Raw genomic sequence first — 17,008 nt, 5'->3', positions numbered from 1 at the left:
AGGAGAAACAGACTCCTGCAAACTATGGGCCTGACTCTCCACTCACTTACACCAGTTTACTACTATAGCTCTATTGACTTCACTGAAGTTACTCCTGATTTACACCAGTGTAAGAGAGAGGAGAATCAGGCCCTACAAACATAATGATGAAAACAAACCAGTGCTCTAAAGTTTCATTCTTTCGTTTTCTATTTCAAGTTATAAAAATGACTCTATATTCCTTGAGTTCCAAGTTAAACACCCTCAACATGACAGGAAAATGAGTCACACAGATCAACATTATTGGCCACATTCTCTAGTATAACCAAATGGAATTTGGAACAGGACCAGGCAGAGGTAGCCTCATTCCCAGCATAAATTAGAGCATCATAAAGACATCAATAACTTAAATTTATACCTGTATGCCCAGAGACCCAAGCCATTCTGATAGTAAAGTGGGTGAGGTTCTGTGACCTCTAATGTGGAGGAGGTCCAACTAGATGATCGTGATGGTCCCTTCTGGCCTTTAATGTCCATGAGTCTATGAGCCTGGGATCACTGGAGCTCAGAGGCATCCCAGCCATGCCTCCTTTCTTCTCGGAACACCTCTTCTGACCATGGGTGGTGAGAATGATCACATAGAGCCACAGCGCTGGTGCTGTTCTATCTAGGGATTCCCTTTACGCAAGGAGAACCCTCAGTTTTCTGGTTAAGTTATCTGTCCAGCTCCTTTCTGCTGACTGAGTAGTGCAAACCAGCCAGTACAGGGCGGAAAATCTTCCTCGTATATCATGATGGACTTTCAATTCAATACCTTTTCTATAGTGGTGACGAATCTTATATACAGTAATGTAACATAATCAGCACAATGTGTATTGGGGCCTGATCTTCCAAACCACTGAGCACCATCTGGAAGGTGCATGGCAATTGAGGGCACGAACACTTTTCAGGACGGTGTTCATTTATTATTTGTAATGTGCTCATACCCTCAGGTCTCAGTCAGATCAGGGCCCCATTGTGCTGGTGTTGTACAAATGCACGTAGGAGACAGTCTTTGTGCCAAAGAGTCTACAGTCTAACTGACCTCTTCTTACCACTGTTATTTTCATTGGAAACTGAAGACCTGGTGTAGACTTGGCATTTCTCAGCATTTTCAGGTTGGTGACCCCTTATTCACAGTCAAAACATCTTCACAGCTCCCTTACATTTACCAAAGTGCCACGGGTTACCATATTGCACATTAGTACCAAGTATCAAAATTGCCTTTTTACTTTAAATGAGACAACAGGGACAACTTTGATTCTGTGGTCATACTAATTAAAATAGGAGTTCACAGGGTCTGAATCTGCACCCATGGACTTCAGTGCAAGAAGATCTTAGAAAGGTCAGTGATTTCATTATGTTTCTAATACTGACATCAGACAGGAAGTTGTGTTTTAATAAACAGCCCAACCTGCAGATGCTTAGCCAATCTCTCCAAACCCCTTTGATATACAAAATTGGGTTGACAATTTTTCAAGGGTAAGATTCTCTTAGGCAGTTTCTAGTTTGTCTGGAAATATCATGAAAAATGCCCATCTCATGTATTTAGGCATCTCTGTTTTAGGCCTTAGTGAGGACATGCAGGATCCTCAAAAATTATGTGGGTTCAATTCAAGGGATGAGCAGGAGAATAGGCTGGCCTCTCTTCCAAGACTACGGGGAGGAGGCAGGAAGCTGCCAGTAAGTGCCAGCTGTAGGGAGGTTTTGCTGTGATGTGGCCACTTGTTCACTTAGAAGTGAATCGAAAGAGAACACATGTCACTGAAACCACCAGACAGGTTGGTTTTATTTTATCTGAGTTGGTTCTTTTCACCACAAAACCTACTTCCTATTGGTGCTGACTGGAAACATCACCTAGTGTTTAGGGGGTCCCTTCCTTCTTAATACGGGGAACCAAGGGGTTAGTTCCTTCTTAATAGGGGAACCCAGGCCCTGTGACAGTTACCAAGGTCTACCCAAAAGCACCTTAAGGCTGCCTGCCGTGGGCCACTTCCTACCCTCTTCTCTATGGTCCAAGCTTTGCAGTCTGTAGCAAAAGATAATGAAAAAAGTACACTACCTACACCTTTAGCCTGTCTGAGCCCAGCAGGAAAGCTCCTCTTTTCCCAGAGAAGCTTCTACAGCATCCCTTCCTAGGAACTCCCAGGGTAGACCTTTCTCCCTGCCTTGTCAGCCCCCTTCAGAGCTGTCTGGATTCCTTTTAAGCTCCACCTCCATCTGGAGCATGCTCTGCAGCTGCAGCTGGGCATGGTCAGCTGGGCCCAGAGTTGCTCTTTAACCCCTTCAGACCTAGTGCAGGGTTTATACACCCTGTAACATCCTCTATTAAAAAAGCCCTTTGATGCTATTTTAAAGTAAAAAGTAAGGGGGTGGTGGATGTACACATTATAGCAAACGTCCTTTATGTGTGAATGTGTAACATGTGGCAAGATGCACGTGTTGTACAATAAATGTAGGGTACCGGCTTTACATCCAGCACACATGTTTGGTTAATAGAGCCCTTGATTTCACAAAGCACTGATGTACATTCTTTTCATTAAGCATGTTCCATTGAAGTCTTGGGGTGAAATCCTGGGCCCATGGATGTCAGTGGGAATTTTCCCCACTGATTACAGTGGGGCCAAAATTTTACCCATGAAGTCAATGTGACTTAAGTACATGCTTAATGTTAAACATGTACTTAAATGCTTTACTGAATGAGGGCTAGAGAGCACCTTATAATTAGGATCAGGGCCTTATAAATAGGAGAAGTTTAATTTTTTTTTCTAAATTAAAATGGATTTTTTTTTGCAAAAGGTCAATCACCCGATTGTTTTAAAAGAGATCAACTGTTTTGATAATTTAAATCAGATCTGATGGTACAGACACCTGTGCCCATGAAACTTGGCCTAAATGGGGCAAGATAGATATAGATAAAAAGGCACTTTAAAAAAAAAGCTTTGTACATTCTTCCCTCCCATGGTTTTTAGAAGCAATGAACCATTTCATTAACAATTCAATGTTTGTTGTTTTAAATCTCCATTTTATATGCAGCAGGATAACTTACTCCATGTGATGTAGAACTTTTTAATGCATGAGGCCACAGAATCAGTATTCTTCTTGTGTGCTGGTAGTTTTTGGCCTCATTCATTCATTGATACCTGAGTTGTGTATATTTCTTACAATAGATCAACACACCTGGGTTCTGATTCTATATTCTTTGCATATCCCAAACTATTGCTGACACCAAGGGTAATAAGAATAGTAAAAAGAAAACAGAATAAAAAATGTTATTGAGAAGAAACATGGTATAAATGGTAACATAGTTTTTTACCTCTGTGGTTTAACTCTAGCTTACTTGCTGCATTCATGTTTAGCCAAGATCTAAAGAAGTAAAAGAGAACAAATGCAGTCACCAAAATATTAGCAAGTTTATCAAAACCTCATTGAAGGATTAGCATAACAGAATGAGGGAACTGCTAATCATTTAAGTGAGAAAACGTTTTTGGTAACTGTGGGAAAATTGATGATTTTGGGGCCTCTTGGGTCTTGGTTGTATTGCCAGTAATATGTTGCAGTTACATAGGACCCATCTTTCCTATGCAAGAATCTCAAAGCATTTTACAAATATGAATTAATTAAGCATTGTAGGTAAATAGTATAACTCCTGTATTGGTGATTCAGTAGATGGCACTCTGCCTTCTGAATCTGATCTGATCCAGTGTCTAAACATGCGCCCCGATGAACCACCAAGATGTGAGCACAGAGGATTCATATGCACAGATCTCTCCCTTCACTGTTGGAATGATGGCTCTGTCTGTCACCCTCATCCACCTCACCCCTTTGTATTTCAGATCTTACTGTCCCAGTACTTATATGGATCCACCATTGTGGTATGTGAGCACCTACCAACTATTAAAAAACAGGAAAATAACTATGTTTTTGAATTTAGATGTAACCAGGATTAGGAATAAATTTACACACACCCCATCACCCTACTATCTGAGCAGCTTCTCTAGGAAATGCGAAGGGTTAGCAAAATATCAGCTCTAAACCTTTGGCTCCAAACTCCCCCCTGTACTTAGAGCTGTCCTGTAGCTTCTGCTCTTTTTTGTCTTATCTCTTGTAGCAGCTACTGAACAAAAAATGAAGCTGAGTGGTTTCCTGTTTAGTGAGCTCTCTTCAAACCACACTGGATTCATCTGACCTTTAGCTGGCCAATGTTTGAAGCAGCTATACATCAATAATGAAATTCTTATAATTATTTATCAGGGCTTTAAAAATAATAAATTTACTTACCTATTCATTGGCAAAGTTAGCTTCCTGTTTTTCAGATCCGTTGGTCGTTCTACTATAGTTTTCCTGTTGACTCTGATTCAGTAGAAAATAACTTAATTAGAAAATAGTAATATGTTGGAAACAAGCTTCAATGGGAGCAAAATTAGGCCCATGTATCTTAGAAGTTTTTCAAATCTGGAAAACTATATGTGTATTGCTGAATGACATTTCTTCCCCCCCCCCCATGTCTTTCCCTCTAATGGGTGGATTTGACTTTTGCCGGTTCTTGTTTTTAACAATTTAGAACCAAATTGTTCCCTATGCAAAAAGAAAGGGGGAGAAAAACCCATTGGTGACAGGAAACTTTGAATTCCAACTTCCAGTGACATCATTCCGTTAGAGTGGGGATGCATTAACTTCTTGTGGAAGGGAAAGCGAATTAAGCTACCAAAACCTATGACTGTCCAGGCATGAACTCCATGCCAGAAACTGTGATTGGGAAATGGGATGGATCACTCAGAATTGACCTGTTTTGTTCATTCCCTCTGAAGCAGCTGGCACTGGCCACTATCAGGACACAGGGCTAGATGGACCATTGGTTTGACGTGGTATGGCTGTTCTTATGGACAGTGGGACACTTGCTGAACAGTAGGGCATACACATGAAGCTCTTGTCCTGATTACTCCCTTCATGGCAACATAGCTCTGCTTCCCTGCCATGCCCTTTCCACTTGCAGTTGCTCCTGAGACCCTTTGGAGTGGGGTTTCTTCTAGAAGGCAGGGAAACCCAGGTAAAATAATACTGATCTATGACTCAATCCTGCAAACTCCTGCAAGCTTAATTTCTAAAGACTACTCCCATGCTTAAAGTTAATCATGCACTCACGTATTTGCAGGAAGAGGGTCTTACAACTAGCTCACTGCATAATCTCCATAGATTTCAAGGGTGACAATTCCCCTGTGAGCAGTTTTCCCTAGCTCAATTTCTGGCTTGCTCACTCCAGAGCCAAACAATGCAGCTTTCTTATGTAGGGTTTTGCTGTGGTCTCTGATTCGTGCAACAGAGGCACTGCTCCCTCCTTCTGCATGATAGGGAGTTTTCCATGCCACTTAGCACCCATTCACCTTTGTTGCAGAAGGGAGTATGTGGCCTTTAAGTTAATGGTAGCATTTTCCAGCGTTTGCCATCAATGATATTCATTCTCTAGCTAGAGCATGTTCAGAAATCTTAATTCCATATTTGTGACAGTGCCCTTCATTGACACAAAGTACCATCATGCCCATTTCAATTCATGATTCAAGTCACATTATTTATGGTTCAAAGATATTAAGGAAGAGGAAATGTAGGGTAGCATTAATTTTAAGTGTCCATTGACTAATGTTTAATTGCTGACAAAATGCAATGAAACACCTACAGAAATACATCTGACATTTACACTAATGCCAGCTGAATTCAGCACGATGGATTCTATTATAATAGATTATGATTAATTCATGATGAAATGGATACATAAAAGTTTCTATTCCAAAATCAGAAATTTGCCAAGAATCGTGATACCAAGGGCCATATTTTGGTACACTTACTCAAATTCAGGGGTAACTTACTTCACACAGTTCCATTGACTTCAATGGCACTACATGAGGGGTAAGGTGCAATTTACCCTGAGTGAGAATATCAGAATCTGCTTCTAAACAATAACAGGATCAATTCCCAGCCTAAAAAGAGTTAAAGAGATTCATTTTCATTTCTTGACCTTTCTCCTAGCTCCTCACTCTCCATAAATTTGTCCCACGTGTGAACAGTGACACACAGAACAACTGGTAGTATCCCATTCAATATTGTCACATCCAACTTCAGCACTTTAAATGAGTCCAATACTGGGCATTTGCTTTTTCATTAGATTGCTAATTTCCACGGATAATGCAACAATTATTCCTGTGAGTAATCTTTATTCACAAGAGATTGTACATTTCACAGTCTGGCCCAAAATGTTCACTGGCACGTTTGGGTTGGTTGAACATTATTAATTATTATTATTGTATTTATTATTTATAGTGCAGCAGCAACGAGGGGCCCCATTCATAGACCAGGGCCCCAATGTACTAGGCATAAATACATAAAAAAAGCAATTCCTGTCCCAAGGAGCTTACAATCTAAATAAAGGACAAGAGAAAACAGACAGATACACCTAACAGGTAGCATGAGCACAAGGTAACAATGACACAAAAGTAGGTCAGCAGGAAAGAAGTGGACCATGGAACACATTTAGGATGTGGAACCAGTGCATTATGTAGTTACACTCCCAAAAAATCAATGAGACTAATCATGGGATGAGAATTACTCATGTGAGTAATGCCTGCAGGATCAGGTTCCTTGATAGAAACACTGTCTCAAAAGAAACACTAGGCCATTATTTCTGCAGGGAAAATGTCTGTTCTAAACTTCACAGCTGAACAATAGTGCAAGATGTGACCAAAGGATCCTGTTTCATATCTCAGTGCCGCTTATCCTACTCCATAACTCAAAATTATGTTCAGTATAAGTGTTTACCACGGCAGTTGTTAACTAATTTCATTATTAAGACACTAGTAAAATAACTAGCTTAGGTCCTGAACTGTGGTTAAAAATGTTACACATGGTGCGTGTAGAAGTGTGATTAAAACTTTAGTGGCTTAGAAATCGCAAGGTCATTTTGTTATATTGTGGTTTAGCGAGCATTGTGTTGCTCATTTCCTTTTCTGATAAAATCTTTTTTCAAACACTGTAGCTTAGTACAAGCGTTCTGGTCAGCAGAAGCATCGGTCACAGGCATTATGACTCTGGTGAAGCAAAACTGAAATCAGTGGAGTTAAAGTCAATGGGACATGCTTAAAGTTAATCATAGGTAAAATTCTCAAATGCACTGAAGTCTCTCTTTCAAAAATGAGGTAGGTATGATGGCTTCCATCTTGGCTAACCCACTAAAGACTGAATCAGGGACCTTCAGAGCTAAAAGCACTGGATGCTATAGCTTGAGCTAAAGAGCCAAGATTCTGTAGCTCGGGGCTCATATCTCATAACCCATATTTTCTCTAATACACACTCACTGATGGGCCACATAGGCCCACATCCTCAAATGTATTCAGGTGTCTACCTACATGGGAATTCGGGATCTTAATACTTTTGAGGATGTGGGCATGGAGGACCTAACTGCTAACTGACTATCACTTTTTTTGAAAATGAGACTTAGGTTCCTAAGTCACTTAGGTGCTTTTGAAACGTTTTATCCTACGTGCTTACATGTTTTGCTGAATTGGAGCCTATATTATTTTTAATCCAAAAAGCCCCTTTCTCCCAGTACATCAGTAATAGGATGCTCAGTGGAAAAAATATATAGAAGACAACATTTTATTCAGTGTTGTGAGTAGTAGATAACATTGAATAAAACTGATGCTCAGGTAAACAAATAAAATACAATTAGAATACTGAGGCCATCAAACTGCCAATGGTTCCACCTTGGCAGACTCCAGCATCCATACAGAGTCGTGTTTTGTTTTTCACTAAGGTGAATGTTGGTATCAAGACTGATAATTTGTTAATATTTATCTCCTTTTTAAAAATGTCTTTTTTTTAAAAAAAACGCAAATAAACATTTGGAACAGCTTATCTTATTAACACCTACTTAGCAGATTTATGTAACTGATCATTGGCAAAAAATTTAAAATGGTGATTGATATGTATGTTTTTATTTACATTGTTAGGACACTACAATGAAAGTGTGTTGGGGGTATGTCTACACGGCAAAATTTTCTTTATATATACACACACACACACACACAACTCAGCTGACCCCGACTCACACTACAGGACTAAAAATAGCAATGTAGACATTTGGGCTTCGGCTGTAGCCTGGATTCCAAGACTGTCCCCCTCACTGTTGTTTCAGAGACCAGACTGCAGATCAAGCCCAAATGTCTACACTGCTCTTTTTAACCCTATAGCACAAACTTGACTCAGTTGATGCAGGTTTGTGCATCTTTTTTTACAGTGTAGCTGTACTATGGATGTCCTTGGTAACATTTTAAAAGGACACACACAAATAAACAGGCTCACCAGTTATCTCAAGATCAAATCAAATAACCCAGGGGTGAACAAACTTTTTGGCCCAAGGGCCACATCTGGCTATGGAAATTGTATGGCAGGCCATGAATGCTCTCAAAATTGGGGGTTGGGGTGCGGAAGGGGGTGAGGGCTCCGGCTGGGGGTGTGGGCTCTGTGGTGGGTCCAGAAATGAGTTTGGTGTGCGGGAAGCGGCTCTGGGCTGGGGCAAGGATTTGGGGTGTGGGGCAGAGGAGGGCTCTGGCTGGGGGTGCGGGCTCTGGGGTAGGACTGGGGATCAGGGTTTGCAGTGCAGGAGGGTGCTGTGGGCTGGTACCAAGGGGTTCAGGGGGCAGGAGGAAGATCAAGGCTGGGGCAGGGGGTTGGGGCATAGGTGGGGGTCAGGGGTGCAGGCTCTGGGCAGCGCTTACCTCAAGCAGCTCCCGGAAGCAGCGGCATGTCCCCCTTCTGTCTCCTATACAGAGGCGCAGCAAGGCAGATCTGAACACTGCCCCATCCATAGATGCCACCCCTGCAGCTCTCGCTGGCTGTGGTTCCTGGCCAATGGGAGCTGTGGGGGCAGCACTTCGGGTGGGGGCATTTTGTGCGGAGCCCCTTCACTGCCCCTACGTGTAGGAGCCAGAGTGGGGACATGCCGCTGCTTCCAGGAGCCACGCAGAGCCACAGCACATGCAGAGTGGGGCAAGCCTCTGAGCCCACTCCCCAACTGGAGTGCTGGAGCGGGACAAGCCCTGGATCCTGCTCCCTGGAGGGAGCTCGAGGGCCAGATTAAAATGTCTGAAGGGCCAGATGCGGCCCCCAGGCCGCAGCTTGCCCACACCTGAAATAATCCCACAGGAACATAAATATAACAAAATTTAACCACCATGTTGGTTAAATGAAAATGTCAGAAGTGCCAACTAGGGACATTTCCTTAGCATTTTTCCAGAGAGTACCCTGGTGCTGAATAGCAGTAACCAGCTGCAAAAATACAAGCACGATTTTTACACTCAGAACACAAAAGGTTAGAAAAAATTAAAGCTGCTTCTATTAGGGAAACAAATCCCCAAGTATATGTGGTATGAATCCTGCTCCTCTAGTCCTCTGACAACACAGGTATTCAAAACTGACAATTAAGATACACACTACGTACTTATATCTATATTATAGCCTAATCTTCTGATTTGGAATTGCTGCAGTGAATCCAAGTCTGGCTATTTGGCACTGGATGAAAGAGATTGAAAAAAAATATCACTGTGGCTGAAGAAAAGCACGGAACTATGATAAGGTATGTTTCAAACAGCAAGTATTTTGTCATCCTGTAAAAGATGGAAATATTTTACTTAGCCTTTCTTCTTATTTCCAAATACTTACTGAAACTAGCCCTTTAAAAAAACCTGCTGCTGCTAAACACAGATTATATTATATTTCATTTTTAAAAAGCGATAGAGTGCTGCACTTTGAAACTTGGAAGGAATTTGGCATTTGGCAGTATAAAGAAGGGTCATTTTCCCTCCCAGAACTCTTCTGTCTGCAAAGACCAAACTTGTTCTGCCACCAAGGAAGTGTTTCTGGCCAGGTGAGGTCAGACTCTGTACTATAATCTAGATGCATGCACAGCATTGCAAAGCTTCCTCAGGGAGAGCATTGTACCTCAAGAGGGGAGAATGTGCATTGCATGCTCTGTCATGCCTTTCAGTGATACAGTCTGTGCTCTCTCCTGGACCACCACGTTGGGTTTGCTTCCTCCTTGTGCAACACCGTTTGTACAGGGATTCATTACACACAGTGAAGGGCAGTGCCAAATTTCTCCATTAATTTTATGCTGTGTACTGCTTTATGCTTAGCAACCTATATCACACCCTCAATCCAAACCATCCTGTGACACCCAATAACTTTCACAGATGTACTCAAATACTTGGCATTGTTATTACCAGCAAAGTTTGAAGCAGTAACTTCCTGACTGAACTCTTTTTGTGAGGAGTAGCATGAACCTTAGGACCTGAAAGGTAACTAGATATGCTTGGAAAAAAAAATGCAGGTTAGGGGTTTGTCGAATGTGTAGTTATTACTCCTATAACTGTGTTTGTGCCAAGTGTTTTCTTATCTACAATAGCCGTTCTGTTACAGGCACAGCATAGAGAAAGGAGCTTAGGAGAACAGTGGGGAGAAATATAAATACTTATTAACTGTGATACGAACTGTCTCTGCAGTGGATCTCTGCTAAACTCACCCTCAGTCATGGATTCTGCAGAAGGATCAGCAGGGTACAAGTGGAAGTACAGCTATCACATATACATACTTTGTAGGTTTTCTGCCCAGCTAGCTAGAAGCAAAATATTTCTTTGTGAGTAAGAGAAGGAGGATTGGGAAGGGAATGTGAATAGTAGATACAATCGCAATTAAAAGAAAGAGTTGTCCAAATTCAGCCCTGCCCCGCACCACCGAATTCAATGGGAATTGCCCACTTTCTATGCTGAATTTAGCCCAATGTTGTTGTTGGCCTGATTATAATATAGTTAACGCATGTTCTCATCACTAGGTTGCTCCCACCTGCCTGAACACAGCATTGCAGGGGACTGTGCCTCTTGCTCAGCCTCTGGCCAGAGGACTTCCTCGGCCGCAGTGGCCACTTCTAGCCGGTCTCTTCCCCAAACTCCCTCATTAATCTTCTGTGTCTCAGTCCTCTGGCCAAGTCACACAACAGTTCAGTCCCCTTACGGGCTTTAGCTTTACCAAAGGTCCTTCACCTCTCCTGGGCTTGACTCAAAACAAAAGGCTTTTTCACCCCTCCAGGCTTGACTTCAATTCTTCCCCCTTGTTAGGGTATTGACCCCCCAGACTTTTCCATGCTGGGAGTCTAAGTGCTACTTAAAATAGTCTTCCACCCCTCATGGGCTTCTAATTCACTGGTCCTCACAGACTCTAACTCGAGGCTCCTCTCCACTCTAGGGTCCCCCCACAGGAGTTAACCCTGATCCTGTAACTCTGCTTTCTGGTCACAGTGACTCACAAACTACTGCACCTTCCTGTAGGCCCTTCCCAGAGAGAGAGAGAGAGAGAGAGAGAGAACTCTCCCTAGCTCTTCAGGGGTAGGAGCATATGACGGAAGAGTAGCTAATATTATACCTATATTTAAAAAAGGGAAAAAAAGTGATCCAGGCAATTACAGACCTGTTAGTCTGACCTCAGTAGTATGCAAGGTTTTAGAACAAATTGTGAAGGAAAGAATAACTAAATTCATAGAGGTAAAGTGGATACAATGCAACAAGAATATATCAAAGATACATAGTGCTGGACTAACCTGATTCCTTCTTTGAGAAAATACCTGATTTTTTAGATAAAGGAATGCAACAGATCTAACATAGTTGGACTTTAGTAAAGCATTTGACATAATGCCACATGGGAATTTATTAGTTAAATTAGAGAAGATGGGGATCAGTAAGCCTTGTAAGGCAGTAAGGTCAAGGAGAGAAGGTAACAGGTTGTGCTGAAGGGAAACTATTGGACTGGAGGGAGATTTACTAGTGGAGTTCCTCAAAGATCAGTCTTGGGCCAATCTTATTCAATAGACCTGGGCACAAAAAGTTGGGAAGCATTGAGAATACAGAGGAGAATCAGAACATTAAACAGGAGGATCTGGATGACCTTGAAGACTGGAGTCACAAAATGGGATGAAATTCCATAGTACACTTAAGATCTAATACTAAGAATTTCTGCTATAAGCTGGGGGCTCAACAGTTGGAAGTGACATAGCAGGAGAGAGACCTAGGATAACTATAAACCATCAATGTGATGTGGCTGTGAAAAAGGCAAATGTGATCCTAGATGTATCAGGCAAGGTATTTCCAGCAGAGATAGAGAAATATTAATAAGATTTTACAAGGCACTGGTAAGATCTCACTTGGAATACTGGGTACCATTCTGGTCACCCAAGTTTGAGAGATGAATGTAAACTGGAACAGGTGCAGAGAAGATGGATGATCAGGTGAATGGAGGACTTATGAGAGGAGACTAGAAGAGTTTGGTTTGTTTAGTCTAACCAAAAGACTGAGATGGGATTTGATTGCTTACTAGAAATACACTAGGGGGGTAAATACCAGAGAGGGTGAAGAGCTATTTAAGCTAAAGGAGAATGTTGGCACAGGAACAAATAGGTATAAACTGGCTATGAACAAATTCAAGCTGGAAATTGGAAGAAGGTTTCTAACCATCAAAGGAGTGAAGTTCTGTAACACCCTCCCAATAGGAGTTGTGGGGGCAAACAACTTAATTAGTTTGAAGAGAGAGCTGGACAAATTTTTGAGAGCAGTTGTATAACAGGTTGTTTGTGATGGAAGAGAGCAGGGCTCAACATCCCTGGGACTCACTTCTGGTTTATGTCATATGTTCCTAAACCTTATGCTTCAGGGTTTCAGCCAGCCACTAGCATGGGTCAGGAAGGGATTTCCCTCACCATGTATTCTGGGAGGTTTTTTTTTTTTTATCTCCTTCCACTGAAGCATAGGGTTGGCCACAGGTGGAGATGGGACATTGTGGGATAGGTCAGGGCTTTGAGGTGGTACTGAACATTCTCTCAGGTTGGCTGGTTCTTGCTCATGTGCTCATGGTCTAACTGATCACCATATGTGGCACCAGGAAGGGATTTCCCCACTCATCAGATTGTCAGTGACCTGTTTTTTTTCCCACCTTCCTCCAGTGTGTGTGGACGCAGCTCATTTGCCTGAATTATACAGAGAACGGGGAAGAGACTCTGGCCCTGGTGCACCTTAGTCCCTTCTATTCTCTGCCTGTGTCACATGATAGTCTAGTTTCCTATGGGATGTAACACTTTGATTTTATTTCAGTTCTGTTGGGTTAGCATGCAGATGTTGGGTGCTGTTGGTGGTCTATACTTTATAGCAGGTTAGCATGAATGATCTATGACTCTCTGTCCCACTCCACTGAGTTCCCAGTTCTATTTAAATAGTATTCACCCTCCTTCACCACCATAGCTGGGGTCAGTTTCTAATTAAGCCCCATTACAGCCAAGTGAGGTCACCATTTAGCTCTTCTGTTGTCATAGAATCTCAGGGTTGGAAGGGACCTCAGGAGGTCATCTAGTCCAACCCCCTGCTCAAAGCAGGACCAATCCCCAATTTATGCCCCATATCCCTAAATGGCCCCTTCAAGGATTGAACTCACAACCCTAGGTTTAGCAGGCCAAAGCTCAAACCACTGAGCTATCCCGCCCCCCGAAGCTGCTATCCCTCAGCCTCACTGAGGGACTAAGTCATAGGCAAGGCTGAGCCCAGGTCACCTCAAAGGGCTAGCCAGCTCATAGCAAATATTAATAGCCCTTCTCTAAGAATCATTGAGAGCTTGAGTCAGTGCTATTGTTCCCACTTCCTAGCCTCTGTCGAGCTTCTCAGACTCCTCCAGAACTGACTGGTAGAGAGCTTGTTCTGGAATGAAGAATTCAGGTGAGACTAGGAGCTGGATAGAATTTTGTTCTTTATGACATTGCAGCAGCTTTCATATCACATTCACTATTAGCCCGTGGGAAAACTTGGAAAAACATTCCTTCTAAAAGCAATTCTGCCTCATCATATATTTTCTCCTTGTGTTGTAATGTTCAAAATCATATTTTAATTTATTTTCTATTTTGCTTTTATCTCACAAATGTTATGGCTTCCAAACTTGTGTTGAGTAGCTCCTGAACAAGCTGCTTTTAGTGACTTTTTGTCAGCATTTTAAGCTGGCTTGCTTAGCATTGTGCCTACTCTAGTTTGCCATCTTGGACCCAAACCCCCAAGTCCTTATTCATATGAAGGAGCTGGAGGGCTACTCACATGTGGAAGAGTTTGTGGGTTTCTTAGCCCTGGAATTCCAGAGTCAGATTTTACTAGGCCCTGATGGAGTTGCTCAGTTTGTGGGAAGGATGGCAAAGCCTCAGCCTCTGTCTATTTGTATGTCCTGCAAAAAGGCTAGGTAGTACTCCAGTCTCTGTTCTCAAAGGAGCACAAGGGCTACTTTTTCGCTATTCCCCCAGACATGTGTAGTGTCTAGTGACTAGTTCAGGGGGGAGGGATAGCTCAAGGGTTTGAGCATCGGCCTGCTAAACGCAGGGTTGTAAGTTCAATCCTCGAGGGGGCCATTTAGGGATCTGGGGCAAAAATTGGGGATTGGTTTGGCTTTGAGCAGGGGCTTGGACTAGATGACCTCTTGTGGTCCCTTCCAACCCTGAAGATTCTATGAAGGTGGGCAAGAGGCAAGGCAGGTGATATGCTTCACTCTGTAAATGGTTCTGCCCAAAACAAAACAGATCAAATGAAAATCTAGAGGGGGAAAAACAGACCCTAGAGCACTCAACTTCTATTCACTCTATATACAGTGTCATAGGGCTTCTTATGCCTTTATGCTTAATATCTGCAACTCAGAAAAATAATACTGTACTGTGGGGAAAGGTATACAGTGACTTAATTTTTTCATCCTGTATCTGTGTTCATAGGTGCAAATGCCTGAGCCAAGTATGATGACTTCACTTCATTATATCACAATATTTGTGAAGAAGTCTTTTCACACCAAATTGGAGATAAGAATAGTAGTCATTTTTAAAAAAACCTTGAAAAACATTCTTTCTAAAAAATAATTATGTCTCTGTCATGTATTTTCCCCTTGTGTTACAATGTTCAAAAATATATTTCAATTTCTTTTCTATTTTGAGTACTTCCATTTTTATATAATGACTGGAGTCTCTGAAAAATTTCCCCCAAAACCAACACTCACCATTACCCTGAGATGAAAAGACTATTTATTGATTCAGGTGGATGTATTTTGGTAAAACTAGAATACATAAGCACAAATTCTTACACAGAGAATGTCATACACAGATAGGTGAGTAATAAAACAGCAGTTACTACAGATGCAGGGCTGGAATGTAACAACCTGCTAATGACTTGCAAGTTTCACATGTGGCTTTGGCATTGCAATATAATATCCATAAATCTCATCTTGAAATGTAAGAATATAAGAAAATTCCCATTTTTGAGAGCGGGAGAGACTTCACTATAAGTTGAAATATCTATGCATTTTATTTATACATACATTCATGTGTAAAGATCTTGTCACTTAGGCTAGAATCTTGAAACATAGGTACCTTTAGTTTGGTGCTTGAATCAACTTTAGGGGCCTAGAGGCTTCCAAGTTTGAAAATGCTGGCATTTGCCTAGGTATGAATATGACCACCATCATAGTAGTAGCTGAGTGCCCCCCCCCCCCAAGTGTTAAAATAGCACTAACAATACCAAGTTCTTTCACTCTCCATCCCATTGCTTGTAGAAGCAAATTTGAAAAGTTAGCAGACTTCATATATGTCTGTTGTGTGTCTATGGCTACTTTAATTTAGCTAACTCGAGTACCAGATCAGTGAAGCTTTGGCAGTACAAGCTAGTCTCCGAGAAATTACCCAGGGTCCTGGGAGGGCTGGTATGTCCTGCCCTCAAGCCCGTGTTGTCATGGCTTCACTGCTCCAGGTATATTAAAGCTAGCTTCGGGATGCCTACATGAGCTGCAATCAGACCCCATGATTGCAGTGTAGTTAGACTTTATGTGAAGAGCTTATTGAGGGAAAGTTAAATCATAGTTTTGCATTTTGGCATGCAAGTGGTGAAGTTGCTCCCATCTCTTGAGGGAATGAATTCCACAGGCTAGATCTACCCTTGATGACCTGCTCGATCCCAGAACCACAGGCAAAAAATGAACAGTTCTGAGGGTAATTGAACACTCTGCAAACGTTCACAGTGAATCAGCACAACTTATTTAGCTCAGGTGCATCAGTGATTGGTGTGTGTGGGATGTTCGTGGTGCTAGATGGTTTTCCAAATCACACTTTTGTCTCTGCAATGTTGTGATCTAGTATTAGTACACTGGGCTAGCTGTAGCTCACGAAAGCTTATGCTCAAATAAATTGGTTAGTCTCTAAGGTGCCACAAGTACTCCTTTTCTTTTTGCAAAAACTGATAGGGAGGCTGGCTGGCTCCACACCAGCAAATTACTTTCTTGTGGCCTGTGTTGCTTCATTGATCTCTGTGTATTTCTTTGTTTCTGCATTTACATCTAGCATATGGCAACATCCAGACTGCTAGCCAAACAATTCTTAGGTGGGCATAGGAAGCATATACTGCAGTGTTTAGTAAGCACATAGGGGACAGACTGGTTGGAGAGATGGCCTAGTACTTTAACTGCACAAGCCTGCAGCTCAGTCTGCGTCCCTTCAGCCTCCTGGAAACATCTCTGTCATAAATATAGAGGGAAGGGTAAACCCCTTAGAAATCCCTCCTGGCCAGGGGAAAGCTCCTCTCACCTGTAAAGGGTTAAGAAGCTAAAGGTAACCTCGCTGGCACCTGACCAAAATGACCAATGAGGAGACAAGATACTTTCAAAAGCTGGGAGGAGGGAGAGAAACAAAGGGTCTGTGTGTCTGTCTGTAGTCTTCTTTGTCGGGGATAGACCAGGAATGGAGTCTTAGAACTTTTAGTAAGTAATCTAGCTAGGTATGTGTTAGATTATGATTTCTTTAAATGGCTGAGAAAAGAATTGTGCTGAATAGAATAACTATTTCTGTCTGTGTATCTTTTTTGTAACTTAAGGTGTTGCCTAGAGGGGTTCTCTA

At 42.1% G+C, this 17,008-nt stretch overlaps 1 protein-coding gene across 3 annotated transcripts in view; it reads left to right on the top strand.

Moving 5' to 3' along the window:
• ZNF518B (zinc finger protein 518B) overlaps window positions 1-17,008 on the top strand; it is a 143,129-nt gene that overhangs the window by 71,036 nt on the left and 55,085 nt on the right. Inside the window, exons 2-3 of one of the 3 annotated variants that reach the window (XR_013346004.1) lie at window positions 9,555-9,643; window positions 14,846-15,002. The exons of 1 other annotated variant lie outside the window; for it this stretch is intronic. The gene's annotated coding sequence lies outside the window, so the exon portion shown is untranslated. Of the gene's footprint in view, window positions 1-9,554; window positions 9,644-14,845; window positions 15,003-17,008 lie in introns of those variants that run through there. One more of the 3 variants, XR_013346005.1, reaches the window with a different exon arrangement.

This window comes from Eretmochelys imbricata, chromosome 4 (assembly GCF_965152235.1).
Source record: "Eretmochelys imbricata isolate rEreImb1 chromosome 4, rEreImb1.hap1, whole genome shotgun sequence".
Lineage (NCBI taxonomy): Eukaryota > Metazoa > Chordata > Testudines > Cheloniidae > Eretmochelys > Eretmochelys imbricata.
The sequence above is the reverse complement of the archived record's forward strand: the minus strand, read 5'-3'. Positions and strand labels throughout refer to the sequence as shown.